At 38.3% G+C, this 14,959-nt stretch overlaps 2 protein-coding genes across 3 annotated transcripts in view; one reads left to right on the top strand and one right to left on the bottom strand.

The window, feature by feature from the left end:
- Positions 1–14,959, bottom strand: part of LOC307011478 (serine/threonine-protein kinase SBK1) — a 381,893-nt gene that overhangs the window by 198,019 nt on the left and 168,915 nt on the right. The window lies entirely within an intron of this gene.
- The window catches only part of tafa5l (TAFA chemokine like family member 5, like), a 78,331-nt gene continuing 64,110 nt past the window's right edge, over positions 739–14,959 (top strand). Inside the window, exons 1-2 of one of the 2 annotated variants that reach the window (XM_079638798.1) lie at positions 12,904–12,952; positions 13,125–13,288. The gene's annotated coding sequence lies outside the window, so the exon portion shown is untranslated. Of the gene's footprint in view, positions 854–12,903; positions 12,953–13,124; positions 13,289–14,959 lie in introns of those variants that run through there. The other variant, XM_079638799.1, reaches the window with a different exon arrangement.

Here is a 14,959-nt window from a genome sequence, read left to right as displayed (position 1 = left end):
ACTTGCTAGTCACGACTGTTTCCCGAAACCATATTGTCGCAAAGTGGTCGTTCAACCGCTTCGGTTTATTACGTCACGCACGTGGTGGAGAAATTACTTATTTTAATTAAACTGTTTGAGATCGAATTAACGCTAGATGTTTTGATATAAATTACAGAAATGGCATTGACGCATGACACAGTCCTCTTGTTCTTTAAAGGACAAGTTCGGTATTTTACACTTAAAACCCTGTTTTCAGATCGTTTCTGATGAAATAGAACGGTTAAGATTGAAATTTGGACACATGCTGCTGGCCCAAGAATTTTCAGTTTCTGTGGTAGCACATATCCATGGGTCCTGCCATGTTCATGTGCCTTAATACACCTGAAACTTAAGAGGTCTAGAAGGACTGAAAGTCTGACTTCAAATGCTGTTCAGTTGCCGTTACTAATTGGGAAGTTGACTAGCAATTAACGTGTTTTGGTATAATAATTTTTTCATCTTATTTAAAAAAGATATAAATTTGTATTATTTGTTTAGGCTGTGAAATTCAGACATTTTTGAATGTCGAAAAAGTTTGAGGGACACTAAAAAATGACAGTGCACTGCAACATATGGAAGTGCAGTATCCTTAACAGTGCTTTTTCTATATTGTTCCTAGGAGATCTTGGATGGCATGCTTCAGGATGTTCCTCGCTGCCGTTTGCCGGATAATAACCTCGGTACGGTGGCCGCCAGCATCCCCCATGCCCTCCGGGCCACACGGCTCTCTCTACAGCTGGAGGTGGTACCCGCAAACATGCCTCTCTCTGACAGGCCTCTCACCAAGATGAATTCATCGCCAGCACGGGTTGAAATACTCTGGCCAAAACAAGTAATTTGATTGCCCCGACCGCAAATTAAGTTAGTGTGATTCAATTTTCGATTTGGAGCTATCCAGCAGCCATACATCACAGCAGACATATTTCATTACCCAGCTAAAGCAGGTGGGGGGCGGGGCCAGGGGTGCAGGTCTCCACAGGAAGACATCATAGCATTGTTATGGCACACGTTCACGTCGCTTACACTCCTTTCCTCCCAGCTACAACGTGGCTATTTATAACACGCAGACACAGGGTTGTCACCGCACACGCTCATGAGCGCATCAGATATATCCAGATAATTGTGATCGTCTCTGTCCGTTCGGTGAGAGATGATGTAAACAGCATTATCGCCACTGTTTCAGAAAGGAAAAGTGTGTGTGTTTAAGAAAAATGACACGCTACCACATGGTGATGCAAAACTGCACTTCTTGCAGTTTATGTCTCTGAGAATTGTTGTCCGTTTCTTGGTGACCGTCCGTCACACTGATTGCACTGACATGAATAATATTTCGAGTGCTCGTAGTCTAGGGATGGTTCTGTGAAGAAGAAAAAAAATATATGTTTTATGTGCCTCTGTTTCTGTCCTGGTTGGTTATGGTTATTATTTTATCATTACCAGTTTTATTTCAAAGGGGTTGTAAAGTATGATTAAACTTTTCTAACTTTAGTTAGTGTGTAATGTTGCTGTTTGAGCATAAACAACATCTGCAAAGTTACAACGCTCAAAGTTCAAAGCAAAGGAAGATATTTGCTTTTAAACAAAAGGACTACAACAAACGGCTGGTAGGGACTACACAACATTCCTCCCGGGTTAGTGACATCACCAACCCTAAAGTGTACATAAACCCCGCCCCCTGAACACAGTCCATGTTGAGAAGAAGAAGAGTTGTTGTATAAGAGTACATTTGTGAGTCAGCTCAAACTTTAGCATAAGTCACTCTGTGTGTATCTCACAACAGTTCCTATACGAGCGATTTATAGATTATCATGACAGAATATGCTAATTGAAGATAGTTAACTCCACATCAGCAACATAAATTCATCAACTAACCATTCAGAGACGTCCTGTTGCATTCAACGTGTTGCCACTTCTTCTTGAGTCTCTCCATCTTTGTCTGACTCCATTTTAACATTAAAGGCAGAACAGTTTCTGTCATTTTAGTGTGTCTGCGTGGGGTAATCGCAGCTGCTAACACACGAGCTCTTGAAACCCCGCCCTCTGCAGCAGCTCATTTGCATTTAAAGGGCCAGGCACAAAACGGTGCGTTATTGCAACTTTAACATGCTATATAAAAATATCTGTGGGGTATTTTGTGCGCAAACTTCACACACACACTCTGGGGACATCAGAGATTTATTTTACATCTTGTGAAATGGCATTTTACCACCCCTTTAATATTGTTTATATACGGTTGAAGTATTCATTAATATTTTGAATTAGCTTTTTTTTTTATTTTGGTTGTAGTAATTTTGTGCTTTTGACTTTTATATATATTTCTATTATAGCTTTATTTTTTATTCAATTTTATGTTTAGTAATTTTATTTCTTATTAAACTGATTTATATCAGTTGAGGTGACCCAATTGGTATACTTATGCACTATTTTATGCCTTTTTGTAGTATAAATAGTCTGAGTAGTGTTCACTCTGAAAATTATAAATAGAAAAAGTGCACTTTAAATACCTGTATGATGCACTTGATTAACCGAAAAAAAGAAGTATGGAATGTTGGACACTTCATGCACTCGACTGTGTCAGCTTTAATTGCGTATTGTTTGGGGAGGGGCTATCAGACTCCAACGTTGAATGACAAAATAACTTTATAAAATTCATACCCTACGCAGTTGAGTACATAGTGTCTAAGTGCATAGTGTATAGTGCGTCATTTGGGACACGCATTTAGTTGCCAAGGCAACATTTTTAAAATATGGATTTAAGGTTTTTTTTAAGTGTAATTTTTTCATATAATGTATATTTTTTGTAAGTTTAGCTTAATTTTAATGACTGAACTATTTTTTACATTTAGTTTTAGTTAAAGGGTTAGTTCACCCAAAAATGAAAATTCTGTCATTAATTACTCTCCCTCATGTCGTTCCAAACCCGTAAGATCTTCGTTAATCTTCGAAACAAATGAAGATCTTTTTGATTTGTGTTCCGAAGTTGAACAAAGTTCTTACGAGTTTGGAAAGACATGAGGGTGAGTAATTAATGACAGAGTTAAAATTTTTAGGGCCCGAGCACCGATGATGAGAGGACCCTATTGGATCTGCTCCGTTTATTCTTCTTCTCCAAAGTGAATTGCTTTTTTGAGGGCCTAAACATGCTCGAAAACTCATGAAACTTTGCACACGCTTCAGAAGTGGTGAAAATTTACGTGTTATATGGGTTTCAGAATTGGGTGGGGCAAAATGGCTCAATAGCCCACTCTACATTATTGCCCCGGCGCAAGGTTTCACGTACGTGGACGAAATTCTTACATGCATGTGATGACCCAATCCCTACAAAAAAGTCTATTGGAGCATAGCCCTAAACACAACAGGAAGTCAGGCATTTTTAACTTCCCCTCAGATTTTGTGCAGTTTTTGCCATTTCCAGACGTTGTACTTTAACAAACTCCTCCTACAGTTTTGATCTGATCCTCTTCAAATTTGGTGAGTGTAATCTTAAGGCCTTTGCGACGTTAAATTGCGAAGATCTTGAGGTTTCGTCAAAGGGCGTGTCCTCGGCGGCCTGACAAATGTAGATGTGCACACCCAATTTCAGCCTTTGGGTGAAATGCATCATCAGATAAGTTCTATATCTGTTGCTTGCAGTTCCGATGTTGCTAGGCAACCACAAACAGCCTGCAGTAACTCAGGCATACAATGTCCGATCTGTCCCAAACTTCACATGTTTGATAAGAGTCCTTTCCTGAACACATGACCATGCTAATATTCGGTTATAGTAATAGCGCCGCCTGCTGGTAGCAGGAAGTGTGGCACATACAAATGACTTTAACATAGTCCTCCTATATTTACATACTGTCCACTCACAAAACTTTGCACACGCGTTCGAAAAAGATGCATTCCAACATGTTTTATCGTAGTTTTTGTCCAACTCCATTGACTTGTATTGAATGTGCTGTGTGAGGTACGGTATTACTCCGCCGCTTCTTCTTCTGCTGCTTCTGTGTATTCAATGAAATGCCAGCGGTTTGCTTGCAATTGGCAAAGGTGCATTATCGCCACCAACTGGGCTGGAGTGTCTATTATTCAAGCTCTCAACGGAAGAATCACGGGTGTGACGCGTTTGGCAAAATAGGTCCACAAAAGCGAAATGAACCTAAAATTCTCGGGACAGGAGCATGTGTCCAAATTTTAATCTTAACTGTTCTATTTCATCAGATACGATCTGTAAACAGGGCTTTAAGTGTAAAATACCGAACTTGTTTTTTAATGAATTTATATTTCAGTTTTTCTGTTTTAGTACTTAATTTTATTTATTTCAGTTAGTTTGCAGGCAACATTTCTAATTAGCATTTTACCTTTTTAAGTTTATATTTAATTTGATGTCTGCTTTATTTCAATTACCGAAACAATTTATAACACTGATCAGTATATGAATCCAAGTGGCATCTCTAAGCCAATATTCTGTTTGCTTGTGTGCTGGCAAAATGGTTGTGGAGTCGTGCCATGTGACAAACACCCTGAAGTGTGCACTTTAGTGTTTTTATTCAGCATGCACGCTGACTTTTGAATAGTCGCTTATTGAGGGATTTGTAAACAGAATATGGTGTTTAAGTTTGTTGCCCCTTAAGCCGAATGTGGCAATCTATGTTGCGAGATTGGGCTGTTGAAGTAAACAGACTGCGTTATATTTCATTATCCTGATCATTTCCCACAGATGTATCTGAAAACATTGATTAAAGTGCGTATAAAGAATTTTTATAGCCCCGGGGAGGAAAAAAAGTGGTGTTTGGATCACAGCTGAGGCCGTATTGAATCTGCGGTCAATTAGGAAGATGAAAACACATTTTCTGAGCACATTAAAATAAGAAGAACCCAGTAAGGGGGGAAAGCTGTTTCCATGTTTCTAGTTTGTTAGGCTCGAGGGGAGTCTAGTGGAGAACTCTCGCAGCAGTCCATGCTGCTAACCGGTTTAAATACAGCACGAATTTCCTGCGGATCTCGGGCGGTGTAATTGGAAAGGCGTGTTATTGATTGCAGTGGAGACTATGGCTAATGAATAGATTTAGCTTGAGTTCCCGCTCCTGTTTTTTCCGCTCTCAGTCAATGACAGTGGCGCCGCAGAGCAACAGGCCGAGATTACTGTAACAATCCTGTTATTCTCTCCTCTAATTAGGACGGGTCACTCTATTTACCGGTATGATGCAATTCATGTTGCGAATGGAACTCGGTCCATTTGCGCTCAGTCATTATTTTCCGGTTTAATGGGGGTGTCGAGACGGTGGTTTTGTGAGTCCGTGAGGCGGTGAGCTCTTTAAAGACAATTGGACTTGTAATAGACAGAGAAATGCTTGGCTGGTTCATTGCAGCTGCTGTTGTCAATTATATGGAACACCTAAACATGTTAAACATCAATACTTCCGTCTCTCTACCGACACATTATTATTAGGCCTATTATTATTATTATTAAACGTTTGTGTACACTTTAAAATATTGTGTATTAAATCTGCTTTACATGTACGTACACCTTGCATCTCTGCCTGTCAATTATTTTTAATTCTTTGGTTTGCTGACGTCGGATTATCTGACATGTCTTTAGAGGGCGGGGTTTTTGATAGAGGGCGTATGATTGAAGTTAAACCAAAATGGAAAATGTAGTTTCTACAGTAGCATCATTTTGTTTATTTTTAATATGTAAATACATTTATTGAATTTTTGATGGCCTCAGCCTGGCTTGTTCAGTACTTTGAGTTGGTTGTGGTGTAAAACATGCTCTAGCACACAAGCACTGCTAGCCAAGCAAACTTGTAGATGCAGATCACATAGATGAATCAATATGTATCACATTCATATCCATTGAGTTGTTTATCATCCGAGCAGAAGAACAACACATGAAATCTGACTCCAACAATCCTGATCCAAACAATGTGACTTGGATCTGTTTAGATTCATCCAACCAGGTTTTTAATTTATGTATTTATTTGTGTTTTAATTGCTTTATTTAGGGTTAAGATTTCTTTCTTTCTTCATTCATTCATTTATTAACTTGTGTTGGTTTGTTTATGCATATTTATTTATTCAGATTAGTTTAGGTGCTGTATAAACTATGAACAACTAAAATATGTCAAATTATTTGTTGTGTCACACATGGACGTTAAAGGGTACCCTTTTCGTCGTATGTTGCCGCATGGTCAAGACCCGTCAGTATGTGACGTTTTGGGGTGAGACTGTGTTATGTGAACAGCAAAAAATAAAAATATATAAAAATTCTGGATCTGTTTAAATGAATCCATGTGGTTTTTAGGATTCTGATTTTGTGTGTAATTTGGATCGGGTTTTGCTGTTCATACTACAAACAACTAAATGGTTTTGAGTCTGATTATTTTGCATCCTAATGTTTTGTTGTTTGTCTTCTGAGCAATAAAAAAACAACAACAAAAACATGAAATATGATGCAAACCTCTCATCTTTTGCTCGTTTGCAGTCTGATTAGTAAAATTCCACAGTTTCAAAGTAGAAACCTTTAGTTTTTTTCACTTAGATGCGTCAAAAAACTGTTTCTGCTGTGTGTGTGAACAAAGCCACTGATCTGGAGTTTGTCTGAGATCATGATTGATGCGTTTGAGCAGCAGTGATCTAAAGGAACTCTCGGCACATTCTCCTGCAAATGATGATTGCTTTGCCTCACTGCTGATGCAGAAGCCCTTGCTGGAATACCAAATTATATCTGTACGTTTTGTAGATTGTATTCACGCCTGATTATGTCTTATCTGCTCTTTCTCTCCCTGCATCGCCTCACCTCTCCCTCTCCTCTCACTCGTCTAGTTCCTCCTCGCACTCTTTAAAGCAGTTAGATTAGTTCTACTGTTCTTGTCTTGTCTCATTATTTAGTGAGTGCCGGAGCCGAGGAGCTTGTGCTGTAACCTCGAGAGACGGGGGACACTTATTTAAGTCGGCCTTCGTCTTACGTCTTCCTCGGAACGATTGGCTCTCATCTCTTCGGTTTCTCAAACTGTCCATTTAGGTGCATTAGCCTTAACGTAAGATTAAGATATGTTTTGCAGGAAGCACCGTATGCAAAACCGAGGCATCATATCAGTATGCATGAGGTTGTCACATCTTTCTGAAAAATTCATCGGAGCAAATGGAGCTACAATGCAAATAGTTCCCCCGCTGTGCAATGATTTCTGTGCGGTGCCAGGTGCCTTGTTCAAACAAATGTAAATGGAAAGAAAGCAAAGGTTCCATTATGGCGAGGAAAACAGTGAGACGTACGCGGGTCGGTGGGCCGCGGCTCGGCGCGGGGCACGTGTGTGCGCCGGGGAGGATCGTGGGACGTTCTCTGCGGTGAAATTTCATTGCACATTTACATCTCATCCTTCTCTGTCACCAAGGGAATTCTGATGGGAAAATTATTTAAATGTTAAACCAAAAACTGTCACCTAGAGCATTAGATGCATTCATAAATAGTCAGAGGGAGAAAACAATATGACTTATTTACTTCCTCTCTCGCTCTACTTTTCTCTTTTCACTTCTTTTCTCTCTTCTTCCTGCTCTGAGTTTTGGAAGGCATCTAATGATCAAAACGTTGACTATTTGAAGTGCATGAAACAGACAGTAATTGCATTTTAAGGATTTCTCTGAAATGTTACAGCAGAGAGCTTTCTGTGATCAAACTCTCAGGTCTGATAACAGCCCTGATCTGATAAAGGTTTGATTGTGTGTTTGACAGTGTGTGCTTATGGGACAGACTGTTCTGGCATTTGGGAATTTGGAGGTGCCAATTCTGGTGTCATATGCAAGATACATGGACCCCCATAATGCATAAAGCACAATGCTTAATGTATAATTCACTTTTTTGTTGGTTTTGCGCGAAATCATTTTCAAAAACATAGTTACAGTATCTTGTTGTTAATCAAAATATCTGTTTTTAACCAGTTAACACTGCGCTGAAAGCTAAAATTACCATTTAGGTGAATTGATATGTAATTTAAAATGATATTAATATGCGTTTATGATTAATAAAAAATAGACTCTATTCAGTTATTTGAAATAGTAATAGAAAATCAGTGAATAGAGTACCCATAAAGTGGTCTCAGCCAATGGAAATTCTCTGTTGAGTGGTTGAATGGGATCTGCATTACAAGTGAATCTTGCTATTCGGATTACTAAAAAAAACGAAATAATATTGTATTATTGTAAATACAGTAATATTGTGAAATATTATTACAATTTAAAATAACTGTTTTCTATTTGAATATATTTTAAAATGTAATTTATTCCTTTAATGCAAAGCTGAATTTTCAGCATCATTACTCTAGTCGTGTCACATGATCCTTTAGAAATAATTCTGTCTTTAGTTATTTGATTAATTGAAAGCATCCTTGCTTAATAAAAGTATCAATTTCTGAAGTTTTTGAACGGTAGTGGATATTTTTTTTTCCTGTATATCCAATATTTGTATCTTTGTTTAGTGACATTTTGTCCTACACTAAAAAGAATGTAGCCTGCACTTTTCAGTTGTGACTATATTAATAGCATGGCTACTCAGTGTATACATGTGCACTGGGTCATTGAGTACTGTGAGAGTCGTACCAGCTCATTGACTTGTGGGTTTGTGATGCTTATTACTTACAGTCAGGATTTCCTACTAGGAAGATACTATGCTCTGAAAGCAACTTACTAATGGCACAGTTTTGCACTCTCAGAATTCAGTGAGCTGTGCTAAAGCTGGTAGTGGATGAATACTGTATGATAAATCTATTTTGTAGCAGCCAAAACGCTAGACGCATGAATGAAAACAGGAATCAGAGACTGGAGTCGCAAAATGATTCATGAATGCACGAGTCAAACTTTGAGATGTGCACGAACATGTAGGCAACAGGCTCTTAGTGCCATTTTTTTTAATGTTTACTCAGTTACGTTAGTGGATGTTTACACCCTCAAGTTGTCCTAAACCTATATGAATTTCTTTGTTCTGCTGCACACAAAAGAAGATATTTTGAAGAATGTCGGTAACCAAAGAGATATATGTCTCCATTGACTACCATAGGGGGAAATAATGGCCCCTGAGGTCTGCTTTAACATTATCTAGATTAATAAATGCTGTAAACATTTTGTTACAGTACTTCATGATGCATTAAAGGTCTATAGTTCACTTATAAATGCATATTCTGTCATCATTTACTCAATATTTTGAAGAACGTAATGGTTCAAATGGCCTTACAAGTAACGCGGGTTATGTAATCAATTACTTTTTTCAAATAGCGAGTAAAGTAGCACATTACTTTTAAATGTACTTGTTCAAATAAGTAATGCAAGTTACTTTGTTTTCCCATTTATTTATTGACACCTGAGAGAAATCGCCTGAGGCTCATTCATTATATCTTTTTTGCCAAAAATATATATTTTTAAATGTGCTATTCAAAAACAATAAAAAAAGCAAGTTTGAAAAAAAAAACAGGAGTGAAAAATGCAAAAGTAACATAATACATTACTTTCTATAATAAATAAGTAACTCAATTAGTTATGCAATGCAATATTGTAACTCATACATTTTTTAAAGTAACTTTGCCCAACACTGCAAACATTTTACCCATTGACTTTCCTAGTATGAACAAAAAAGCGAGATATTTTTGTCAGTTTATCTTTGAAAAATATATTTCTATATTGACAGAGATATTACTGTCAGTTTATCTTTTTTTGCGTGTTCCATACATTTTTTTTTTCTCCGTCGTACAGGTTTGAAACCACATAAATAATGACAGAAGTTTAATTTTTTGGGGTAAACTATCTCTTTAAGAAATTTAAAAAATGCTGAAATCAACTTAAAGGTATAGAGCATCACAGTCCCGCCCACAGCCGGTGCCGGAAGTAAAAATTCAATACAATTTCTCCATAGACATTTGGGGTATAAGCCATAAAAACGTAACCATACATGGTAGACTTAAAACCAGCAACGGCTGTACTAAGCGATTGTATATGCTCATATAAACGCCAAAAGTTGACGGGGCACTAACCTTGTTTTGAGATAAATGCCTTTTATTCGCGATGTCTTGGATAAGTACTTCATTACCCACAATCCTAAACAATCCCACAATCCCACAGTGATGCATCTGATTGGTGGAAATCGTGTAAACCCCGCGAAGGTCCGTGGAAAAAACAGAGCGTTGCCATGGAAGCAGGATTCTAACAGAAGAGACGGAACGGACTGTTTTCTTTAGCGGAAGCCATATAAATAGTTTTTAAATCAATACATTCCTTTTTTAATTAATATTTTGTGTCAAATTATTGATTTATTTGGTAGGTAGCCATGTAATAGCGGGATAATGTATAGCGAGTTGGTTGTTATAGCGAATACAGGCTGATTCAAGACCCCTCCGCTTCGCGTCGGGCTCATAACGTTAATTAACGTTAGCCTTTCGGGAGTTGTATTCGCTATAACAACCGCCTCGCTTTACATTATCCCTTACTTATCGTTCACTTTAGATAGGCTACAGCCTTCATATGGTATGAGTCATATCAAGCATTTTATGATGCCGTTGTCAAAACAATATTTAACCTAGGCATAACGTTACCTCTTCATGCATGTACTGAACATTTGTATAATAATTCATGGCAAGTTGAAGCATGATTACTATTGAAATAACTGCTATTAACTACACATTCACTATATAAAATTTACTCAAAAGGCTCTTTCGCGGTTTGCTTCAGTCGACTTCAGTGAGGCGCGGTGGTTTATGGGACGAGTAGTTCCTTCGCTCGGAAATGAAAATATGTACACAGTCTTGTACCTTTGCCTTTTTTTGGATTTTCTCTTCGTTTTTTTACTCGAAATGATATGTTGTATGCTTATGAGTTCAGCCGTAGCTGGTTATCCTCAGACATGCTCTAAAACTCTTTAGATACAGATTTTTCCAAAAGTCAATGGGAGAAATGAATGGGAAATTTACTTCCGGCACCAGAGCTCTCTCCGGCTGTGGGCGGGACTGTGATGCTCTATTGCGGAGGATCTTTCCTACTTTTAGAAAAGACCCGCCCTCTCCAATTTCTATTTGCTCCCGACCGAGAGGGAACGCCTACTAGCAGTGATTTTAAATGGATTTCTCCAAATAGCATGACAAACTTTACCTGTCTAATAGAATCTTCGTGACTGCGGCATCAGTGGGAAGCCCAACATGTGCTTTTAGCGCACGCCAGCGTGTGAACGGCCTTACGTAAACATATCACCAGAATGATTGACACTTAGGTGGACCAATAGTAGGCTATACACTACCCACCCGGAAGAAGAAAATCCTCCGCTATACCAGAGAATGTCTAATAAGGGGAGAAGGTTCACTCTCGCTACACTTCCGGCTTCTGACTGGTTGCAGTTCCACTCTGATTCCATATGAGGGCGCTCACAGGACGAGTGCAGAATGAATGGAGGTCTATGGAGCTATACCCCTCAAAATCCACTTTTCTCAAGATATAATTTTTTGTCTAGTAATTTGAATGTTGTATTCGAAAGGAGATGCAAAGAAATTGCACATTGCTGGGTGTTAGATTTTTTAGAGTCACTTATTTGCTTTAAAAAGTCTTTCAAAATGTCAATGACGTCATACACATCGTACGACCAGAGATACTGCTTTACGGCAATCCTTCAGTCACTGTGGTGCTTTCGCGCTCTGCACTTTATTTTCTCTCGATGCATCGCCAACACAGCTGACACATGTAAACACACGTGCTAGAAGAGTTTCTGCTAGAATACATTCTGTTCCCGCTTCGGATGCCATGATGCCATCAAGCGGTATCTCTGGTCGTAACCAGTCCTTCACTGACCAATCAGCGTTCATTAGCAGAATGCTAGCGTGTAATGGGCAACAACAACTCAACCTGTAGGAAATCGAAAGGACATAAGTACTCGTTCATTCAATTTTCGACCTATAACCCATGTTGAACTTGCCAAACCTACAATCAAATCTGAGATTTCTCAACGGCAATCGGCTGAAAGAGACAAATTTAGCCGTCTAGCCCCATAGACTCCCATTCATTTTGCACTCCGGGGTGATCGCCCCCAGTGGAACTCTGGTGGAACTACAACCAAAATTCGGTACAATAGGACTTAATAGGGAGTGAACAGGCTCTCCGTAGACGGGCTCTGGCTATACCTTTAAGTTTCCCATTCCCAGAATTCCGTGTTACACTTCAGATTACATTACTTTATATATTATACAAAAATGAAAGAAAGAAAAAGATAAAATCTCAACCGTAGATTTTATGTATTTGACTTGGGCTATTTGAAGAATGTTGGGGCCCAAAAATATAAATATAATTGCAATAATATAACAATATATTATATTGAACTTTATTGAATTTTAATAGTGTTCATTTAATATAAATATTCAATATACATTATATTCACACAAAAATATTCACGATTGGTAGGAAAGCAGTTTTAGCAGTTTGACAGGACCAATTACCAAAATCAGTCACCCTCATTGAGCCTTGGTGTCACAAGTTTGAATCTGGCTCGCAACATCTTTCTCACTCAAATCTTCCACCAAGTTGCAAAAAGGCCAAACTAATTAATAGGAAGGATTTAAAGTGTCTGATTCTGACCTACCAGACCGTTAGCTGAATTCTCCCACACAATGCTCCTTTTGTGGTTTCTGCTCTATGTAATTTCCAGCTGCTTTAAGTGGCCAATCAGTATGCGGCATCCAGCGAGCAAAACCTTGCTGACAAACACGATTGTTTAAAATCCGTCGTAAGGCTCCTGTCAACATAATTTAGTAGTCGATAGCAGCACTTTATGAATTCGTGCTCGGTCACAGTCATGTGATCAGACTTCAGGTTCTCTCTTCATGTTACAGTGCGTGGTTATCGTCAGAATCTGCACGTTGCTTAGCAACCCCACACTATTCATTTTGTGAGCTGGTATTCGCCCTGTCAGTGCAGGATAATGGTGAGATTTGATCATAGACTCCTTTTTCATTTCTCTGCAACTCGATTTAGTTTTTTTTAAGACCGTTAAGCTTGGAATAATAGAAAGGAAAAATAAAAACAGTAGAATAAAAGTCTCAGGAAAGTATAAACATCACACGGTAGTCGCTAATCACTCCTCGCTGTCGTTCCAGGGACATGTTCGGGTCTGTTGCAACCGAGGGCGTCTCGCAGTGCTATCACTCACAAGCCCGGTGTGAATGCGAAGAACTTTCCAGAACAAAAGAAGCACGAGCCCAGAGAGCAGACAAAGGGGAAGGGTGTCTCGAATGCTATTGCGAAACCAAAGTCTGTACAGGTAGCACTTCTCAAAAGTGGAAGACACAGTTTCTGTCTCTTCCCGATGAGGCAGCGTTCCCCGGAGAGCAACACATGAGGGGAATGCAAGTTAATGAGAGAGGGAAAAACCTGCAGATTGCGAGAAGAGTGATTGTTAAATAAATACACAATCTAGAGTTAAATGAATTTAAATGGTAAAAAGGCTGTAAACATGCAACAATACAACAATTTGTTAATGCCAATTTTCCCTAGGAACTTATGTATGGTGAAAAACTAATCAATCTAACAGGACATGTTCAATGTTTAGTTTTTGGAAGAGAAAAAGATTTAATCTTATATTTATTACAGTTAAAAAACATATTTTGCCATGAGTTCCGTGTGACGGTTCATTACATTACATTATACTGGATATATTATAAAAAAATCTATTGATTGATAGATTTACAGTAATTTATTTGACCTATTTGAAGAATGTTAGGCCCCAAAAATATTAATATAATTTATATTTAATTACATTACATTATATATTATAAACATATAACAAATGTAAGTAAAATATTCCCAAAAGTAAATTTTCTATTGAAGAATGTTAAGCCCCCCAAAAAATTATATAATTTGAATAATTTACATTGCATTATATTATATTATATTACATTATATATTATAAAAAAAATATTTAAATTATTTGACCTATTTGAAGACATTTAGGCCCCAAAAATATTTATATATTAGATTAAAATATAAAGGTGACGTGGCTCCAAACGAGCACATAGTCCCGTCCCAAAAGATGTTTAGAGTTTTTAGACTTTTCTTGGGATCAACCCGAAGTGAACATGTGGCTTTCTCATTACCAGCTGTGTTTTTTATGTTTGTCAGTGTATTATAAAGGTACGAAACAGATTTTAGTACTATAATTCAGTAGGTTGCTAGCCTATAACATTATTTCAGTCATTGAAATATCTGTATACTTTTGAAGTTAAATTTGTATTTGTATAACCTAAAAATGTTTTATTTTTTTACAGTAGTTCTGGCAACAGATGCCTTTCCCCCCACAGTTCTCCAAAGCTCTAGGCACCGGGGTGATAATCTGCTTTACTGAATTGAGATGAACAATATTTGGAGGAGGGTTTGATGTGTGTGGTTAGGGCTTTGGCTTGTGTGCGCAGAGCTTGGAGAACCGAGTACATGTGAGGTTCTGATGGTGTGTATTCATCATTCACGGAGAGCGGCGCGATAGCCATCTCTTATCGGCATTGCTCTAACAGAGCCAAAGCTTTACCTAAAACAGTATCTCAAAGGCAGCCGTTGGAAAGCAGCAATGTATCACACCGCAGGACGCTCCCAGGAGCGCTTGTTCGAGAGCGACATTCACCATAAGTGCCGAGGTTCCAGGCTAACAGCTTGTAGCAACTTGAACCGATGTTTTAAATATGAGACGATGTCGGAAAGCTAGTCCGAGTGCATTTATAGTGGATGAAAATTGCTCTGAGACCAAACTCTGTCTTTTATCACACTTTATATCTACCCTCAGAACTGCTGTCTGTCCGAAACCAAAATCAATTTGTATTCAAATGTGATTCTGTCCGCGCAGGCCACTCGCAAAATGCACGATTTCCCGGGAGGGGCAGATTTTTAGAGAGCATCTTCTAACATCCTGGGAAAACATCCCAATGAAAAATGGATGTTTGCT

The sequence above is a fragment of the Phoxinus phoxinus genome (assembly GCF_949152265.1).
Source record: "Phoxinus phoxinus genome assembly, chromosome: 15".
Lineage (NCBI taxonomy): Eukaryota > Metazoa > Chordata > Actinopteri > Cypriniformes > Leuciscidae > Phoxinus > Phoxinus phoxinus.
This window is presented reverse-complemented; position numbering and strand designations above follow the sequence as displayed.